Here is a 19,526-nt window from a genome sequence, read left to right on the forward strand (position 1 = left end):
ATGAAACAACTGTTTCAGAAGTAGGTCATAAAGGACTGTGATCCTTGAGAGAAGGGTGATCCCTAAAACTGGCTAGTGTTCAGAGTGAGGAAACTTTCTGGAATGTGCACAGGGAGCAAGAACAGTGGTCCCACTTAGTTGAGGAGATAGATTAGGATTTGGAGAAGTTGAGAAGAACTCAATTTTAAGGACAGAATATGGGAGAGATGAGAGCTATGCAAAGAAAGAGCTCCAGAAATTTACCTAGGATAACGATGAGTTTGTCTGAACGCTAAGCTGTACATGAGTAGGGTTTGACTCCATGAGCCAAGCAAAGAACAACTACGGAAATTGTAAGCTGAAAAATTCTGAGAGTTCACATAGGCCTGGGAACCATCTGATTTTTGACTAGTCAGAGTGAATTATACATTGTTAAATTCTTGAAGTATTCAGTAGAGAACCTAGAAGAGTCATGCCTTAAGTAGTAGGACCAAAGTAGGCCTAGAGTTAAAACTACTACAAATGTATCCTATCAAAGCTTAAAAACAAGCCTCAAAATGATTAAGCTGATACACAGATAATATAAGTTGCTGCTAAAATAAAACTCACTACTCCTTTAAAGCAAGACAACAAAATTCAGAGATAAAATAACAGACTATTCATGATTTCTATCATCCAATAAGAAACTGATAAACAGAAAGAGGAGGTGAGGCAGTTGACCACACAGATATCTGGGGAAGAGCATTCCACATAGAGGAGACAGAAGATGTAAAGGACTTGAGACTTTTATTTCTGACAAAGATGGAATAAGAAGGACTGGATTTATCCTTCTCCCTAAAACTTAAAAGAATGAGAGAAAAAATAAACAAACAAAATATATGAAATTATGGTTTTCAAGACCGTAGACATCAGGCAACAAAGAAAAGTGATCCCTGAGAGATAGCAACAAGGTAATCCCTACATTTGCCCCTGGCTACTACCTTGAGAGGGTTTCCAGGTTGAGGTATAGGGAGGAGGAACCCAGGCAGAGCCCAGACAACTCTCTAAACTAAGAAGATGGAATTACAAGTCCACAGAGATCAAGGTGGCTAGAGACTACAGATGAGACAGATGAGAGCAGTGAGGAGGAGAAAGTTGCATAGAGAGAGAACTCCACAGATCTGCAGAAAGCCTCCCTTGTGTATTCGGCAGAGTACCAATGAGTGCATGTCTGTGAGGAAAATAACCGAGACCAGGAACAGTGCTTGTTCTTATCCACTAGATTAGAAAAACTCGTAATTCATGAAGGATTTGATAGAAAATTCAGAAGAGTCTTGCCTCGGTAGTGGGAAATAAGCCCTAGACAGAGCATAGTTCTAGACTAGCTTAATAAATCATAAAAATAAGACCCAAAACAAACTATCGCCAAGTAGCTTAACTTCATTCCAGAACAAAGACTACAAACATTTATAAGAGTCCAAAAATATCCAGTACCTAACAAGGTAAAATTCACAATGTCTAGCATGTGAACAAAGATTACTGTATATACAAAGAAGCACAAAAGCACAACCAATAAAAATTAACCCAGGAATAACAGATGTTAGGATTAGCAGATAAAAATATCAAACAATTATTGTAACTGTTTTCCATACATTCATAAGTTAAATAGAGATATGGAAATAATAATAATTTAAAAAGATCCATTCTTCTACAATATTAAAACAAAACAAACCAAAAAATTCCAAAGGTCCAAATTAAAGTTCCAGAAATAAAAACCACAATGTTTGAGATGAAAAATATACAAGATGGGAATTGATGGTGGTGAGATATCGCAGAAAAAAAGATTTGTAAATCAGAAGACATAGCAATAGAAACTATGCAAAATGAAAAAAAGGAAGAAAAAAAGAATCTAAAATATTGAAAGAGCATCAGTGACTTGTGGAACAATTCAAGTGGCCTGATATATAGGAAATTAAAGTCCACAAAAGAGAGAAGACAGATGAGAACTTAAAAATTATGTGAAGAAAAACTGGGTGAAAATTTTCCAAATCTGATAGAAATAACAAACCTAAAGATCCAAGAAGTTCAACAAATGCCCAAAACAAGTAACATGAAGAAACTTATATCAAGGAACATAAAAATCAAATTGCTCAAGACCTGTGACAAAGAGAATATCTTACAAATAGCTAGAGGAAAAAGACAGAGTATATACAGAAGAACAAAGTAAAGGTGACAGCAGATTTCTCATGGGAAACAATGCAAGCAAGAAGACAGTGAGTGCAACATCTTTAAAAGTACTGAAAGATTAAAACTGTCAGCCTAGAATTCTATACCTGGAGAAAATATATTTCAAAAACAAAGATTATTAGAGTCAGGTTTTTCACTGTCAGAGAAAGATGTTACAAATAAGCAAGGGAGTAAAGCTACAATGGGCCCTGTTGGATATGAATCAGAGATAAGAGTATGAACTGTTCTTTATTTATACATAAAAAAGTCAGTTTGGTTCAAGGCAACTCCTGAAATTGGGAACATGTAGATGTGTTCTAGTCATGTCTAAAATTGCTCTTCGGTAGAAGTAAATCCCCCATAGTAATGTTCAACAGGTGGTAAATTCTTCTATGTCACAGTATTTAATATTGAGTAAAATATTCTCTGTGAACAAAGATTTCAGTAAAAGACATTAAGAGAATGCTAAACCCTTCCAATTTACTCTATTCCAATTAAATATTTATATAATGGCAAAGAGAAATATGAATGGTCTGTTTTGTATACTATAATATAATATGGATGATATGAGGAAGGAGAAGTTCTAAGCATTCCTAAAAAAAGTTATTATCTAGTGATAAGTACTATTAACCCCTCTTGGACTGGACCAAAGTATGCATATAAATTTATTCACATTAAATGACTTTAGCAAGCATGAAACAAATTCTGCAAATGAAGTTATTAAGTAACTAAGCAAAATTCTAGACACTCACTTTTTACTTCTCATACTGTACAGTAAAACTAAGAATTTCTTTGCCAAGAAAATCTTGTACAAATATTCTATACAGTAATTTGGTATTAATATATCAAGTATTCATATTTTTTGACCTAATAATTTTAAGTAGACGTATGTTTTTTGATGAAATAATCAGTGATGTAAATATAGATTATGTATAATGATATTCATCACAGCCGCATTTATTATAATTAGATAAACTGATAACAATCTAAATATCTAATGATTGAGAATGATTAAATAAATTATGGTACATCTGTAAGCTGGGATATTATAAAGCCATTATAAATCATGTCATCAAAAGATATTTAAAAGCATTAAATAAGCACTTCTAACTTACTCTATTTTGTTACACTGCATACATTTATGTAGACCTTTTAAAATCTTTTCTGGAAAAAAGTATGGCTGAGACATGGCAGTAAATAGGAAAGTAGAATACACACACCATGACGATACTACAAGTAGGGGGAAAAAGGCAGGTTACAAAATTGTTTAGAAAGTATAATACCAATTGTTTTTAAATAAAAAGCATAGAAAAAAATTCTGTATACATTTCTATAATTTTCTAATGGGGAAAATCATTTTAAAATTAGAGCTACAATGATGAAGGAATAGACTGAGAAATAATTGCACCAAGAATTAAAACATGAATGCTTAGTGGCTGCAAAAAACATAAATATCTACATCTTTATAAGAATAATTAAATGTATGATCAGGAAAAATGGTATCATTTTAAACAAGTACAAATATCAGAGATTAGCTGTCTGGGCATATTTGTACAACCTGTCCCCTGTTAAGCTTATACAAATATTGTTTTTATAATTACACAAGGGTTCAGAGAATTTGTTGTACAAAGGTTAAAAGTCATCTAAAATCTCTAAAACAGTATTTGTATCAGTGGTCTACCTTCAGGAAAAAAAGATAAGCATTTTCAAAATATGATATTTATTTATATAATGTACATGATAAGGTGTTCTAATAGATATATAAATTATGAGACAAAAATAAAGGGATAAGATGTAAATGAAATAACATTTTAAAGAACTAATTTTATTGATTAATGAATGGAAAAAATCTTTTAGCTCTCACTAAAAATATTGATAATATCTATCAGTGAAAGCAATGTGATTAAATAAATTTCATTATTTTTAAAAGTCTTTGTTTAATATTTTATGATAAAATAATTCAGATTCTAGGTTCTCTTTATTTTTGATAATTAGTTTTAATGGCCTCAGAGATGCAAAAATATCATAAAAAGATATTCAAATCCAAATGAAACAAGCTCTTGGTGGTTATATTTATTAAACCATGATATTAATTTTCAATCCCATTCACCAATTATATAAAGATTTTTGCTGAAATGTGGCTAGTAAGTTTTTCCTGATATCTAGCAATTGTTTTTATAAGGTAATACATGCTCCGTATTTATATATTAAACAGATTATTTGAAAACCAACTGAAATCCTCTACTTCAGTGGGGGGATTTTAAACAGACTAGAAAAAACTGTTACTAGGTTTTTAAAGTGGACAGATATTCATTTCTATGAGTAAATTCATATAATGATAAAAGCATTTCTAGAAATACATATTCAAAATGCTTTTGCTATAGCAAGGGTCAGCAAATTATACCCAGCCCAACACCTGTTTCTGTAAGTAAAGTTTTATTGGAACAGAGCCACACCCATTCATTTATGTATTGCCAAACTGCTTTCATGCTATAATGGCAGAGTTGAGTAGCTACAATAGGGAGTACATGTGCATGACGTGCAAAGCTGAAAAGATTTGCTATCTGAACTGTTATAGGAAAAAATGTGCCACGCTCTGCTCCACAGCATCCATTTCCTTCAAAAAAGCAGTTAACTTTCTCACTCATGTTTACCTTAGAGAGTCAAACTAAGTGTTTTTATTTTTTCTAAAAATATTCTCTATGTATCATACTATCAAAGACTACTTGTCATTCCTGAAAAGGACAAATCTCAAAGACTTTCTAACTCATCTTTAACAACTTCTGTGAGGTAAAAAAAAAGTTCGTGGTTACTCTACCTCTCTTTACAAATTATTATAAAGACTTTATCATGGCCTGGTGCTGTGGCTCATGCCTGTAATCCCAGCACTTTGGGAGGCCAAGGCGGTAGGATTGCTTGAGGCCAGGACTCTCTCATAAAAAAAAAAAAAGACTATTATTTAAGTTACTATAACCTGTGTATCTATTTAACATAGCTTAGGTAAAAGTGCAATTCATGGCAACATAATTCAAACAAACAAATGAGGGTGTGACCGTCAACACCTTTTAGACCTACAACCTCCACTCTTTCCTCAGAGTATGTCTTTTTTGTGTATAACTCATCTGACATACAGAGAGCATTAACATCAATTCATATGTTAGCAAAATTAAATTACTTTAAAAAAACTAAAACAGGTAGAAAGAAAGATTCTATATTTTCTTTCTATATCCCAACCGATAGATCAGTGCATACCCTCATGGGTATATAGCCACTCTGTAGAACTCAAATCCAAATCACTGAAATTAAAATTTTTATATACAGTAAATGAAATATCATAATATCTAGAGCACTTCAGATTCCATAATTAAGCACTCAGTTTGCTAAAATTAGCTTAGGTCATAGCAGTACATGATGTGGCTATCTTATTCCTCATACTAACACTAGGAATATTTTACTTGGATTAGCCATATACCTCTTGCAGGTAGCTAGCAAGATGAGTGATTCAACTATTATTATGAACAAAAATTTTCTATCTTCTTCCTTCCACTCAATTTATAGAAACCCAAGTTTCTAATTAAAGAACCTTTATATATAAACATTTTCTTAAAAGAATAAAAATTGTAAATTTGCCCAACGTATTATAAAAGATGGAAGAATTCCAGATTTGGGAAATACTGATTTTGTTGATTATTCTGCCACTAAATGAGAGGGGAAATACAGGAAAAGGCTCTGATTTGGCTAGAAAAGAGAATTATTTAGTTTTGTACTTGTTTTTTTTTTTTTTTTTTTTGAGACAGAGTCTGGCTCTGTTCCCTGGGCTAGAGTGCTGTGGTGTCAGCCTAGCTCACAGCAACCTCAAACTCCTAGGCTCGAGCAATCCTCCTGCCTCAGCCTCCCGGGCAGCTGGGACTACAGGCATGTGCCACCATGCCCGGCTAATTTTTTCTATATATATATTTTTAGCTGTCCATATAATTTCTTTCTATTTTTAGTAGAGACAGAGTCTCGCTCTTGCTCAGGCTGGTCTCGAACTCCTGAGCTCAAACAATCCGCCCGCCTCGGCCTCCCAGTTGTACTTGTTGGTTTAGAAGAATCCATAGAGATATGAGTCTTGAAAATGAGATGGAATTCTTTAATAGGGAAAAGACAGACGGAAAGAAAAATGAAGAATTCTGTGATCAATTAAATATGAAAGAACCAAAAATTGCCAGAGTTTTTCTTCACATTCAATTGGTCACTGTCTGAATTTTAAAATGTCTCATACTCTGTCCCCTCTTTTTCAACTCTTATGTCATTAAATACTTATCTTTGACCAGATTTTAAAAATAGCTTTCTCAATAATTTGTCTCCAATGTCTCTTCTTTTCAATTCATCTTTCACATTACAAGTTATCTGAAATAATATGATCACATAATTACTGTAAAAAAAAAAGTGACATATCCCCATTCATAGCATTTGGATGAATTTACTGGTTTTAACCACAGTTAGAGTCAACCACATCATTTTTAGTTCATAAACGCTTCACAGTTCCCTCTTCAAATAGCTTAGCTGAATTTGCAATTTTTGCTAGTTTTAATTGGAGTTTTAGTAATCAACCAGCAAATATTTACTAACTGTTGTACGCTGGACTAGGTTTGTAAGACTGTTCCTAGCCTCACAGATCTTAAACTCTAGTTTGATACTGCAAGACTAACAAGCTTTTTGACACCACTTCATTATTCAGCACTTAATTGTTAGATCACTGTGTAATCTAAAATCAAAGAGAGAAGATATTGAAAAATTAAGGAAATACTTCACAGAGGAGATGGAATTTTAGCCAAAAGTTGAAAGGCAGGCAACACACAGAACGATGGTAAAAGGGATTTAATAAATACAGAGGAATCTGACAGGAGTAGGGGTGTAAGGACAGGCCTGAGAAAAATCACTGGGGAGGGAATTAACAGGAATGAATGGGGTAACTGCAAAGATGTAAGACACTAATGAGGGAGAACAATGAGATAGAATCTTAACTAAGGAAGGTAGAGTCCCATTATAGAACGTCTTGGAAGCCAGACAGAGGTGTTTAAATTCAATTTAATAGATACCAATTAATAAAAAGGGAATAGATTGCATAAGATTATTTTGGCATCTATATTTGGATATATGAAATAGAGACAGACAAGCAGAGATATCTGGAAAGAAATTACAGAGCTCAATGAGAGATTACAGTTAAAGAGAAGGAATCATCACAGAATATAAGGTCTCTAGCCTGAGAAACTATAAAAATGGAGACATCACTCAAATGAACAGGAAAGCTGAGAAATAAAGGATTGAGAATGGGGAGGGGATGGTTTTAGACATATTAGATTTAAGCGTATGTAAGTAGAGCTATCTTAAGGCTGTTCTATAGCGTAATATCAGGTTGAAGCCAAGATGCAGGGTAGGAATACATAGGTAGAGTGATCTATCAATGCCTTATATTTATTTAGGGCTTTATCACTATACAGCCATATATTATTTATTTTGAGCCTCAAAACCCAGGAAAGTAGAAGAGCAGAAATTACAACTTTCACTTCACAAATAAAGAAATTGATGCTCAGAATTAATGTAACTTGCCCAAAGTCAAATGGTTTGTTAGCAGCAGAGTCAGGAAAATCCTGATTGCTACCCTTGTCATACTCCAAAAACTTCCAAAAAGAAAGCAAAGCTCAAGGCCCTTCTTTCAAAAGTAGTCATCAGCATAGAGGCCACAAGTGAGCCCATGAGAATGTATAATTCTTTGAGGGCAGGAGAATAGAAAAAGAAAGGATTCCTAGCAGATACCCATAATTAATTAAAATGTGGAAGGAAGAGAGCCCAGTAAGAGGTACCAAGTTGACAGGAATACTCAACAGGGAAGGGGAAAAAAAAAAAAAATCAAAACCAGAAAAGTGCAGAGTCAGGAAAACCAAAAATGGAATAAGTACTCAGTGATTTTAAATGACAAACAAAGCTGGAAGAAGATGAGGATCTGGCATAGAGGTAACACATTTGATGGTTGGAATTTTTTTCAAAAATTTAACTCTTAAAATATTAGGGAAATAAAAAAATTCCTTCAAAATTTTTATGACTATCAACAGGCATTTGGTACACCAATAAGAGGAACTGTATTTTATTTTTCATACATTTAACTTCTATTTTATAAGTTATGTTCACAGAAAATAAGTGGTTTTTCAATGCTGAAAAATTACAAAATCTAAGAAAATAAAGCATCTATTAATTAGTCAAATACTAATCAAATAATAGAAATTAATTAATCAAATAGAAATTTATTTCATCTTTTAAATCACAGTTCAAATATATTTCACCATAACCTGATCAGTTATTTCACTTTTTACTTGGCAAGAAAATATTTTCAGCTTTTACCTTCTCCACAGCTGAGAGACTTTTGATAAACATAAACAATAGTTTAACTATATTTTTTGCTGTAATCTGTATTACCAATTAGAAGATTCAATAAAGCAAAAGAGTGAAAGCTATCAAAAAGCAAAACTATAGATATATGGAAAGCAAAGTTACATATGAAGTAATTTACCAAGCTTTAATAATAAATGTTGTTATATGGTCAGTCTTCTGATCATATATCTTCTTTCTTTCTTAAGTGGAGTTAGCATGCAAAGAAAAGTGAACTATTTTATCCTTGTCCTAATATGACAGATATAAAATATCTTCAACTCATATCAACCTTTATTAGTGACATTTGCAGAACACAGCACTGTCTTTGCATGCATCAAGTTTTAGAAAGATCCTTGGAAATTATATCTTAAAGTTTTAAAAAAATTAATAGGACCGTCAACTAATTAAAAATTTAAAAGACACAAACAAGCAAATCAAACCACTTGCTGCTGACCTTGTTCAAGTCTGAAGAGGGTCTTTTCCAGCTTTTCCATTTCGTTTAGAAGTAAAATTCGAATCTGTTTACCGTGTCCCATTTTGGCTTCTAGAGGATTTGAAACCTTTCAGAAGAATTAAAAGAACTCCAAAGTGGAATGAATTACCCCTACAAAACAAAAAGCAATTAAGATAAAGAAAATAATTATTACCTTAAACTCTCCAGAGCTGACAGTGGCACTTACATGGTCTAACTGTGTTTTAACCCTAGCAGAGTAATGAAAAAGAATGAATCTTATAAATAAGATCGGAGAAGGCGAATTAACAGGTGTTTCCTCCCTTCGAGCACAATGAGTGAGACCTAAGCAAATACTGTATACAGATGTTTACAATTAAAAAACAAAACCAAAAAACCTAAAGCATGCTCAGAGAGAAGCAATACATTAGCAAAGCCCGCAGTTGGGGGGAAATTCCTAGCCCCAAAGCAAAAAGCTCTGAAGACTCCCAATGGCACTTATGCTTACGAGAGATTAGTCCGCTCAAAGATAACAGGTGGGAGATCTCCCCATTCCCAAATTCGGGTTGGAAGCCACCAATGGGGAGATGAGAACAGAGGGAAGCAGTTGTTGCCCCCGGAACAGCTGCCGTAGCCAGAGGATGTACGGAGAGAGCTATAGATAGAAAGAATGCATTTCCCCGCGAGGCCAGCGGCGTTCCTAGCACTTACGCCGAGCGAGTTATCCGTGCGGCTTCTGGGACGCTGCAGGACGTGCGACGCTCGTCTTAGGGTCGGAGGAGGGGACGGGAAGGAGGGCAAAAGCGGAAAGGCTGGCTGTCCACCCGCGGGGCGAAGCCGCAGCCTAAGGAGGGCCGGGCGCCGTGAAGGGCAAAGGGAGGGGCTGCGGCGGCCGGGACAGGGCCGGGGCGGCCGTGTGAGGGGCAGGGACCTTCCCGGCGACTCCGCCTCGCGCTGGTCCCCGAGGAGACCCTAGCCCTCCCAGGGGGCGGAACGCGCGCTCGCTCAGGTGGGAGCGGGCCGGTGCCCGTGCCCTCTTCCGGGCGGCTCGGACCCGCTCGCTCCGACCGCTAGTCTCGCGAGAGCGTGGGCGCCGCGGAGTCTCAGGCGCCGGGTCCGGGTCTGAGGCAGCTGCGGCCGATCCGAGATACTCCCTCTGTTCTGCCACAGGGAAGGTGCAGCGGCCGGGGTGCGCCTCTGACAGCCTGTGAGCTCGCGGGTGCAAGTTAAAATCCTGCGGTACCAGGCTGCGAGCTAGGTTGAGCTGAGCAGCACGATCTTTTTGTGGAAAGGGCTGAATGACATGAGGCCCTCCAGACCCCCAAGTGCAGCCCCTCGACCGAAACCAAACTTCACATTTGTTCTGTAAAATTAGGATTCAGTCAAAAGGCTGCACTCAAGGATCCAGAAGGCCACAGGTAGCTCCAAGGCCACAAGGTCCCCACCCCTCTAAGTGCTAACAGACAGGGCACATGCTCCCGAATGCAGACCCAGAGCACTAGGTAGGTGAAGCGTGGCCAGTCTACAAACAATACAGAGTGCAAATACCACCGTTATTTACAGCATCTAGTTGCACCTAATGTACACTGGAGAGACCTGAAGATCGTCTGAGATTAAGCTGCACTTATTTTAAGTCAGTAATTCAGGACTCTGCGGATGCCTAAGGATATTTTATGCCTGAGGGAAAAGGAAAACCTATCCTGCAGGGCTCTTGGAGGTCACCTAATGATCATGAGAAAACGGACAAGAGGACCAGGGGCGGTGGCTCACGCCTATAATTCCAGCACTTTGGGAGGCTGAGGCAGGAGGATCACTTTATAGAATTTCTAGATCAGCCTGAGCAACATAGCTGGAGACCTCATCTCTAAAGAAAAGAAATTTAAAAATTAGCGGAGGGTAGTGGTGCGGGCCTATGGTGTGCGCTATTGGAGAGGTTGAGGCAGGAGGATCGAAGAAAATGGACAAAAGGTTTGGGTTAAGTTAATGGGGTGTGTAGAAGACTCTAGCTTTCTTTATCGTGGAATTGCTGTAGGTCCAAGAAGGATAAGGGGTATTAAAAAACATACTGAAATATTTGTTTGTTTAAGTAGACTTTGAAAATAGCTAGTTGCACATGGTCCAAAACTGAGTTTGGGAACCCACAGTTCATTTATGATCACCTACTGTATGCCAGGCAGATAGGTGCTGGGAATGCAGCAATAAAACAGCTACTGCCCTCGTGAACTCCTACATTTTACTAGTGGCAGGCAGATAAACAAATTATATAGGATAGTAAAAGGTTGTAAGAAATAAAGCAGGGAAAGGGGAAAATGTAGAAGAGTCAGCAGAGGGAGATTGACAATTCTAAATACGATGGTCAGTAAAGTGATGTCAAACTGAGAGAAGGAAGAAGTTGTCCAGGGTAGAGGGTTACATGTAGAGAGAGATACAGGATATGCAAGGCCATGAGGTAGGAACATAGTCTGTGAATTAAAGAAGGCCACTGCAGCCTAGTGGAGAAGACAGTGGTAAGAGATTAGAACAGACAGATGGTGTGGGGTGGGCAGCCAGATCTTGTAAGGTTTTGTAGGCCATTGCAAGGATTTTTACTTTTTACTGTAGGAAGGCTTTTACTTGTTACTGTGGGAAAAAGAGCCATTGGAGGATTTCAGACAGAGTGACATATTTTGATTGACCTTTTAAAAGGATTAATCTGCAACTTGTTGAGAATAGCTGAATAAACTGTAGAGTGTAGCAAGGAGACCAGTTAGAAAGCTGTTTTAGTCAGCCGAGCAAGAGAAAGTAATTTGTGAATGTGTGTCTGTTTTGAGGAAAAGGTATTGCTATGAAAGTGGTGATAAGTTACTGAATTATGGATCTATTTTGAAGGCAGAGCCTATAGGGTTTGCTAGTGTAGAGAAAGCAGTCAAGGATGATTCCAGGGTTTTAGTCTGAGCAACCAGAAACTACTGTTGCATAGAAATATTAAGTGCTACATAGGTAATTTAAAATTTTTAAGTAGCCATATTTAAAAAAAGTTTAAATTAATGTTAGTAATATAATTTATTTAACTCAATATGTCTAAGATATTACTTCAACATATAATCAATATAAAAAGTTATTAATGAGACATTTTACATTCTTTTTTCATACTATCTTCAAAATCTGTGTGTATTTTACACTTTCAGCATTTCTCAGTTTTGACAACTACATTTTGAGTGCTCAACAGCTTCATGTGGCTAGTGGCTGCCATATGCACAGTACAGAAGAAATTGCCACATACTGAGAGAGAAAGAAAAAGGGAACGAATAGGATTGGAGGGTGAAAATCAGAAGTTTGTTGGTGGACATGGAAAATTTGAACTAACTATTAGACATCCTAGTGGATTTAGCATTTGTAGCCCTGGTATCCAAAGAAGTGTTTTTCAAATTGTGTGTTGTAACCAATTGGAGGATCATAAAATGAATTTATTAGGTGTAACCAGCAATTTTTAAAATAAAAAGGATTCAAATGCATTACATCTAGTAAAAGTATTATTTCATAAAACTTTTGTTTCTGTTACTTATTTTTTGATGTACTGAGTCATATGTTCGTATGGGAGTTCATGGTTAAAAACAAGATTCAAACCTACTGCTCTAGAATACATGCTGCATAGAACCATAATTCATGATTATGAAATGGTATCTAAGGTTGAATCCCAGCTCTGCCACTAACTGTCAAGTTTTGAAAGGTACTCAACCTCTTTGTGCTTTGATTTTTCCAAAAGTAATATGAGGATAAAAATATTATCTACTGTTAATTAAATGAGGGCTTAAAACTGTGCCTGATATATACCAAGTACTGGTGTAAAGATAAATGTTAGCTGAGTGGAACCCTGACTATGTTGTGAAACACAGATCATGTTTATGTTTGTCTTCAGCATTGCTCTTTCATACTGTGTTCTACTTTCAGACTTTCCTGTGGCCATCTCATCACACTGCCCTCCTGTTGATCACTGTTCTCCAAGGCTTCAAAATTTGCCTGTCCTGCTGTTCTTCCTCCCCAATAAAACTCTCACGTTTCAGCTACATATAAGGAGTAAAACAGATGGATGACATAAATTCCTTTAGCAGTGATTTATTGTTACACAAATGTTTGACTTTTAAAAGAAGATTTGTTAATCCAAATGATCTTAATCTTGGAGATTTCATAGTGTGAAAGAAGTGAATAATGTTAAGTAATGGAACCATTATTTAATATGATGTGCCTCTAAGATTAATTTTACAAGCCACATAGTATCCTTTTTAAAAAGTAAAGTCACACTAGTGTGCTATTTATGAAGTTCTGGAATGCCAGTGAATTTTCAGTCTAGGGCTACAGTGGTGCCATGTGCAGCCTTCATTTTGGCACACATTTGTGCCTGTCCTGTGCATGACAGTGAGCTATATATACACAATAATCTCATGCTGTAGTTGTCAGGAGAAGACTCCTTGGAACATCTGATGAATAGCCTCAACTATTTGACAGTGACTCTAGTGTTTCCTGAAACATGGATGTTAACACACTAGGGGAGTGGGATAAGGGCTCTGGTCAGAAGGAGCTTTCTTCAGGTTTGTGTATAGATATGTATGTTTTCTGAAAAGAAAGGAGTTATTTTGGGTATTAATTACAGTTAGGTCCTAATCCTGTGATCTTCTGGATCTGAAATGGGTGATGCTGCCTTATTTGGTTTTTATACTTGTCAGCATTTTCTGTGTATTTTATTTTATAGTAATATATAATGACATTATTATAATGTCATAATTTTATTTTGTGAAATTTGGAATTGTGTTTTCAAAATCTCTTCTAAATTGAACAATTTATTCTGTATTTTTGAAATACCCAGACATAGCCAGTGAAGAGAAAAAGGGAAGATAGCAAAAGAAACAGAGTTGAAGTCAGAGAAGTAGAGGACTGGAATATAATGATATAGAGGTATGGAAAATTAGAGAGAGATTTTTCAAAAAGGAGATAGTACAACTTAAAGAAAATGGGCTTTGGAGATAAACCTTGGATTAGTTTTAATCTCTCAGAATCACAGTTGATTTACCCATAAAATGATGAGAACAACACCTTATTTGCAGGGTCAGTATGAAGATTAGATGAAACAAAGAAAGCATTTGAAGTGTCTATTATAACACTTAGCATATTGATTGGCTTTCTTTCTTTCTTTCTTTTTTTTTTTTGAAACAGAGTCTCACTCTGTTGCCTGGGCTAGAGTGAGTGCTGTGGCGTCAGCCTAGCTCACAGCAACCTCAAACTCCTGGGCTCAAGCGATCCTACTGCCTCAGCCTCCCGAGTAGCTGGGACTACAGGCAAGCGCCACCATGCCCGGCTAATTTTTTCTATATATACTTTTAGTTGTCCAGATAATTTATTTCTATTCTTAGTAGAGATGGGGTCTCGCTCAGGCTGGTCTCGAACTCCTGACCTTGAGCGATCCACCCGCCTCGGCCTCCCAGAGGGCTAGGATTACAGGGGTGAGCCACCGTGCCAGGCCTTGATTGGCTTTTAATATAAATGACAGCATAAAAAAAAGAACAGATGATGTTGGCCGGGCGCGGTGGCTCATGCCTGTAATCCTAGCACTCTGGGAGGCCGAGGCAGGTGGATTGCTCGAGGTCAGGAGTTCGAGACCAGCCTGAGCAAGAGTGAGACCCCGTCTCTACTAAAAATAGAAAGAAATGATTTGGACAGCTAAAAATCTATATAGAAAAAATTAGCTGGGCATGGTGGTGCATGCCTGTAGTCCCAGCTACTTGGGAGGCTGAGGCAGTAGGATCGTTTAAGCCCAGGAGTTTGAGGTTGCTGTGAGCTAGGCTGACGCCACGGCATTCACTCTAGCCTGGGCAACAGTGCAAGACTCTGTCTCAAAAAAAAAAAAAAAAGAACAGATGATGTTTAGTTGTCCTTGTTGGGTCAAGGACGGTAGTCAGACAATTCAGATGAAGAGGCTCCCAGGGCATGACAGAGGCAAAAGGTTTCAGAAGGTTTCTTACTCTGTGAAGAGGTGATATAAAGGTAAATTCAGAAAGCAAGTCATAACCCAATGTTTCAGCCCAAATCACAGGAAAAAGAAAAGGCAGAACCTAAAAATAAAATAAGGATTAGTGAGTATATGATAAATATTTGTTAGAAATTTATTGAGATATACATATATAGAGATAAAAATATATTTCTATTCAAAACTAAACTAAACTAAAACTTGGGCTCTTAGAACTTGCACAGGAAAAGTCATTTTAAAAGCTCCTAAGCATTGATATAACAAATTAGCTAAAAATATTTTGTGGAATGCTTAGAAATCATGACAGGAGGAAATTCCAGAGAGTTTTTTGGTGATGATCTTTTTTTTTTCTTAGAGTAGATCTTTTCAAATGTTCTTTGGCCTCAGATCTGCTTGTATCTCATTAACCAAAACATAGTTACCATGTACACATAAATGTAACCTTTATCTAGGCTAAAACCCAAGTTTTGTTACTAAGGAAAGAGAATGGATTTTGGCAGACCGCTAGTACTGTCTGCCACAGTTTGCATGATACTTAATTTTAAATTTTAATTGTTATCAAAGTGATACAATTTGCAACATGAGGGTAGAAGGCTCTAGGAGGAATGTCTGGGCGACGGAGAGAAGAAAGTGATTATTAATGTGCTTGACCACATTGAAAAAATAAAAAGTCCTGTTGGAGAATGCAGCTTTAGATCTGTTAGCAAAATAAGCTTGCTGAAACTAAAACTCTAGAACTGGGCCAAATTACCCTCCTAGTCACAGAAGGCCTGGGAGAATCATGCTTGCTGCATGCTCCCTCCCAAAAGGAAGGAGGACAGAGGTGAGCCAAACTCACAGTTATTCTTCCCAAATTTATCAACCAAATAAGTAAATCACTCTGCTTCCCCAGGAATGGAGCAAGTTAAGGAGCAAAGAAAAGCCAGGATATTGTTTAGGGAAGCTTTCTCTGCAAAGAAAACAGGAATTAGGGAAAGACGTTTTCCTCAGACATTATGTAAGTCATTTAACTTCATTTATGCCTTAGTTCCTTGGCTGTTATTTATCTTCCAAGGATCACAAAAATAAAATGTCTGAAATATTTTGAAAATTAATACATGTCCTATAAATAGTTGACGACAGCTAATACTTAATGAGCATCTAAAAGGTGCCAGGTCCTATATATTAATACTAAGCCCATTACTATGCTAACTCAGTTGCTAAAACAACAATATTATTCCTCGCAATTTAAAGATAAGGAAAATGAATTTCCAAGATTAAGTAACTTATGAAAGTTGTCACATAGCGAACAAAGTGGATGAATGTGCCTTGAATTGCATTCTCAGTGATTCCTCTTGGTATACTCTGTATCTGAGGGCACTGACTTTATTCCCATGGCCTGGTAATCAGTAAGGGATTTATAAATTGAACTGTAATGTTGTTGACTTTATATATGGTTGTAACAACAGTGAGTTTGTTTTCTTGCTTTGAGAGATATTCTGGCTCATCTAAGAGTCAATCATCTCAAGACATATCCTTCAGGAAATTTCTGCCTGTCTTGTCCTCCCTCCTGTGGGGCTAGGTACTCTTTTAAGCGCCTTTGTTGTATTTTACGTTGTACGATGTATAAAAACTGCTTTTTAAATTTTCTCCCTGTCCCACTAGAGTCCTTGAGACAGGCACTCTATTTTCTGTCTCTGGATGGCAGAGTTACAAAATCACGCTTTTTAGATATATTAAGAAAAGTATATTTTATCCTTGAAAGCTTCTCTGATCTACTTTATCATTCCCCAACTTCTGGGCAGGCCTGGGAAAACAAAAATAATTTTAGTCTAATATGTTTTAAAACTAATTCTGATCCAATGATTTAAATAATCTCTTTCACCCCGTCTTTTGTAAATATTGTTCTATTTTGTTTCGATGCCCTTTTCTCTCTCTGCTTCATTCTAAGATGGTATCTGGCACAAGAAACAGGTTCTCACATGAACTGATTGCACTGTGGAGGTTGAACTCTGTGATTGGGACTGGTCATTGTGCAAGGGTTGGTATCACCTAAAATATATCTGTCAAGTCTTATTCCTGGTTATCCTATTGGCACAAGCTACTGGCCTGTAGCTGATAACTTCCTGATCATTCTTTCTTGGCTTCTTCAGAGTTTAAAGGTGCCTCCACAATCCCTGCTGCTATTTTGGCCTTTCTTGAGTTCCCACTTTCACTGAAGACCCCTCTGAGTATCTGAAACGTTCTCCACATGGTCTAAGGCCCAAGACAACCATTCATAAGCCTTTGCTAAAGTCATCTCACTTCTGCCATGGTGGATCTGTGAAATGTGTACCAAGGATGAAAATCAGGTCCTGTCTGTAACTGATATCCTTGTTTTACCCTCTTAACCATCCTGGGACCCCCCTTTTGGGACTGCCCACCCTCTTTTTGCCTAGCATGGCTCTCTATAACCAGAGTGCAGAACAGGGAGCAGAACAAAAAGCCGTCTATACATTCAACAAATTCTGTATCTACCATGTACTAGGTACTGTTCTATGCACTGGGGGTATAGTAAGAAATAAAATGCACAAAAGTCCTTGCACACATGGAGTTTATAACCTAGGGATCCCCTCAACCTATCCAACTTGCTTCTATCAAGACATATCAGACCGTTCCTTTCACCTCCCTCTTTCTTTTTTATGTTTTTTTTTTTTTGTCTTCACAATCCCTCAAGCCCTCTCTCAAGAGCATGGGTTCCCCTTCCTTTCAGGGACTAGTCCATTAGACTCCATCCCTAATATGTTAAATGAGAGATAAAAGAACTTAGAGATTTTTTTTTATTGCTCAAAAATGCCTATAGTCTTGCTGAAAAATTTTATTTTGAATGTCAGATATTAAATATTATTTTTTTTCTCTATGCATTTATTCTGTAACAATCCAAGGCCCCTACTGAAGCAGATGGGTGTCAGCCTGAATGGAGAAAGTCTGGTATGTTGGAAAGGCAAATAAGAAAGGTGCATTAATATCTTTAAAAATATTAACTTTATTGCATTAGGATCTCCATTGCCTGGTGTAGTGCCTGGCACTTATAGGCATTTAATAATGCCTGTAAGAATGAAGAAAGATGGAAGGATTGAATAACTGAATAAATTATATTATAATATCTATACTTTTGTTTCTGGTTTTGTGAATAATTTACATAGACTAACTTTTTTAACATCTTAAATTTTTTTCCTTGTTATTCTTTTTTCCCTTTTGTGTAAGCAGTTGACTATTTCTTGGAACAAGGCTTCCAGAACTAAAACACTAAGCTACATTTCTTTATTTCTTTATTCCCCCTAATTTAAAAAATTGTGATAAACTATACATAACATAAAATTTACAATTTTAACCATTTTTAATTACACATTATTTTTTTTTTTACAGGGGAGAGCATGAACACAGTCTCATACTACCACAAATTACGCAGTTGAGTTTCCCACATTTGGGGAAATTGTAGGGAGTGCAATAGATAAGCCTCACCCTGGGTAAAACATCTTCATGATCATGGTATTTCCCCTGCCAGGTAAGTATAATTGCACATTTTTTTATTCAGAGACTCAGAAGGGGGAGGATGGGAGGGGATGGGAGGGATGAAAAGTTACCTGTTGGGTACAATGTACACTGTTCAGGTGACAAATACACTAAAAGCTCAGACTTCATCGCTATACAATTCATCCATGTGCAAAAAAACCCACTTGTACCTCCTAAATCTATTGAAAAATAAGTAAATAAATTCATATTGTTGGGCCATGATCACCACCATCTCTCCAGAGCTCTTTTCATTTTGCAAAATTGAAACTCTATACTCATTAAATAATAGCTGCCATTCCCCATTCACCTTCTAAACTCCTGGCAACCACAATTCTACTTTCTATCTCTATGATTTTGACTGCTGTAGGTACCTGATGTAAATGGAATCATACAGTATTTTCTTGTTACTGACTTATTTCAACTTAGTATAGTGTTGAGGTTCATCCATATTTTGGCATGTGACAAAATGTCCTTTTTAAAAGTGTGCATAATATTCCATTTTATACACACACACACACAATTTCCTTTACCTTTTTGAAGTGTTACAGGACAGGTTAAAGTGCTTGCATTTGCTGTATCTCATGGCAGTATGGTAAGCCTGCGGCTAGCATAGTATTAACCATGCTGCATTTACTATCTGTTCAAAAGCAGCACTCTTCTCATTAAATTTGGTTAGTTTTTTTATTTTCTAAATTTTGTTTAGGAATTGATTTGACAGCTGATTTCTTTGCCCAGCTCAGAAGGGTGGAAAACAAACAAACCTCTCAGAATGGAAGAATTTGTAATAATGCATTAGGTATCCTGACCTAAGAGTTATATGTTGGTCTTTCCTACCAGAGAGTGAGCTCATGGAGAGGAGATAATATTTTTTCTCCTGAATCCCGAATGCCTAGAACAGTGACTGTTGTATAATAGACACTAAATAATATCTTGAGGAAACAA

At 36.6% G+C, this 19,526-nt stretch overlaps 1 pseudogene; it reads right to left on the bottom strand.

Annotated features, from left to right (window-relative positions):
* Window positions 1-18,434: 18,434 nt before the first annotated feature.
* Window positions 18,435-18,584, bottom strand: LOC123636070 (annotated as a pseudogene).
* Window positions 18,585-19,526: the final 942 nt, after the last annotated feature.

This window comes from Lemur catta, chromosome 3 (genome assembly GCF_020740605.2).
Source record: "Lemur catta isolate mLemCat1 chromosome 3, mLemCat1.pri, whole genome shotgun sequence".
Classification (NCBI taxonomy): domain Eukaryota; kingdom Metazoa; phylum Chordata; class Mammalia; order Primates; family Lemuridae; genus Lemur; species Lemur catta.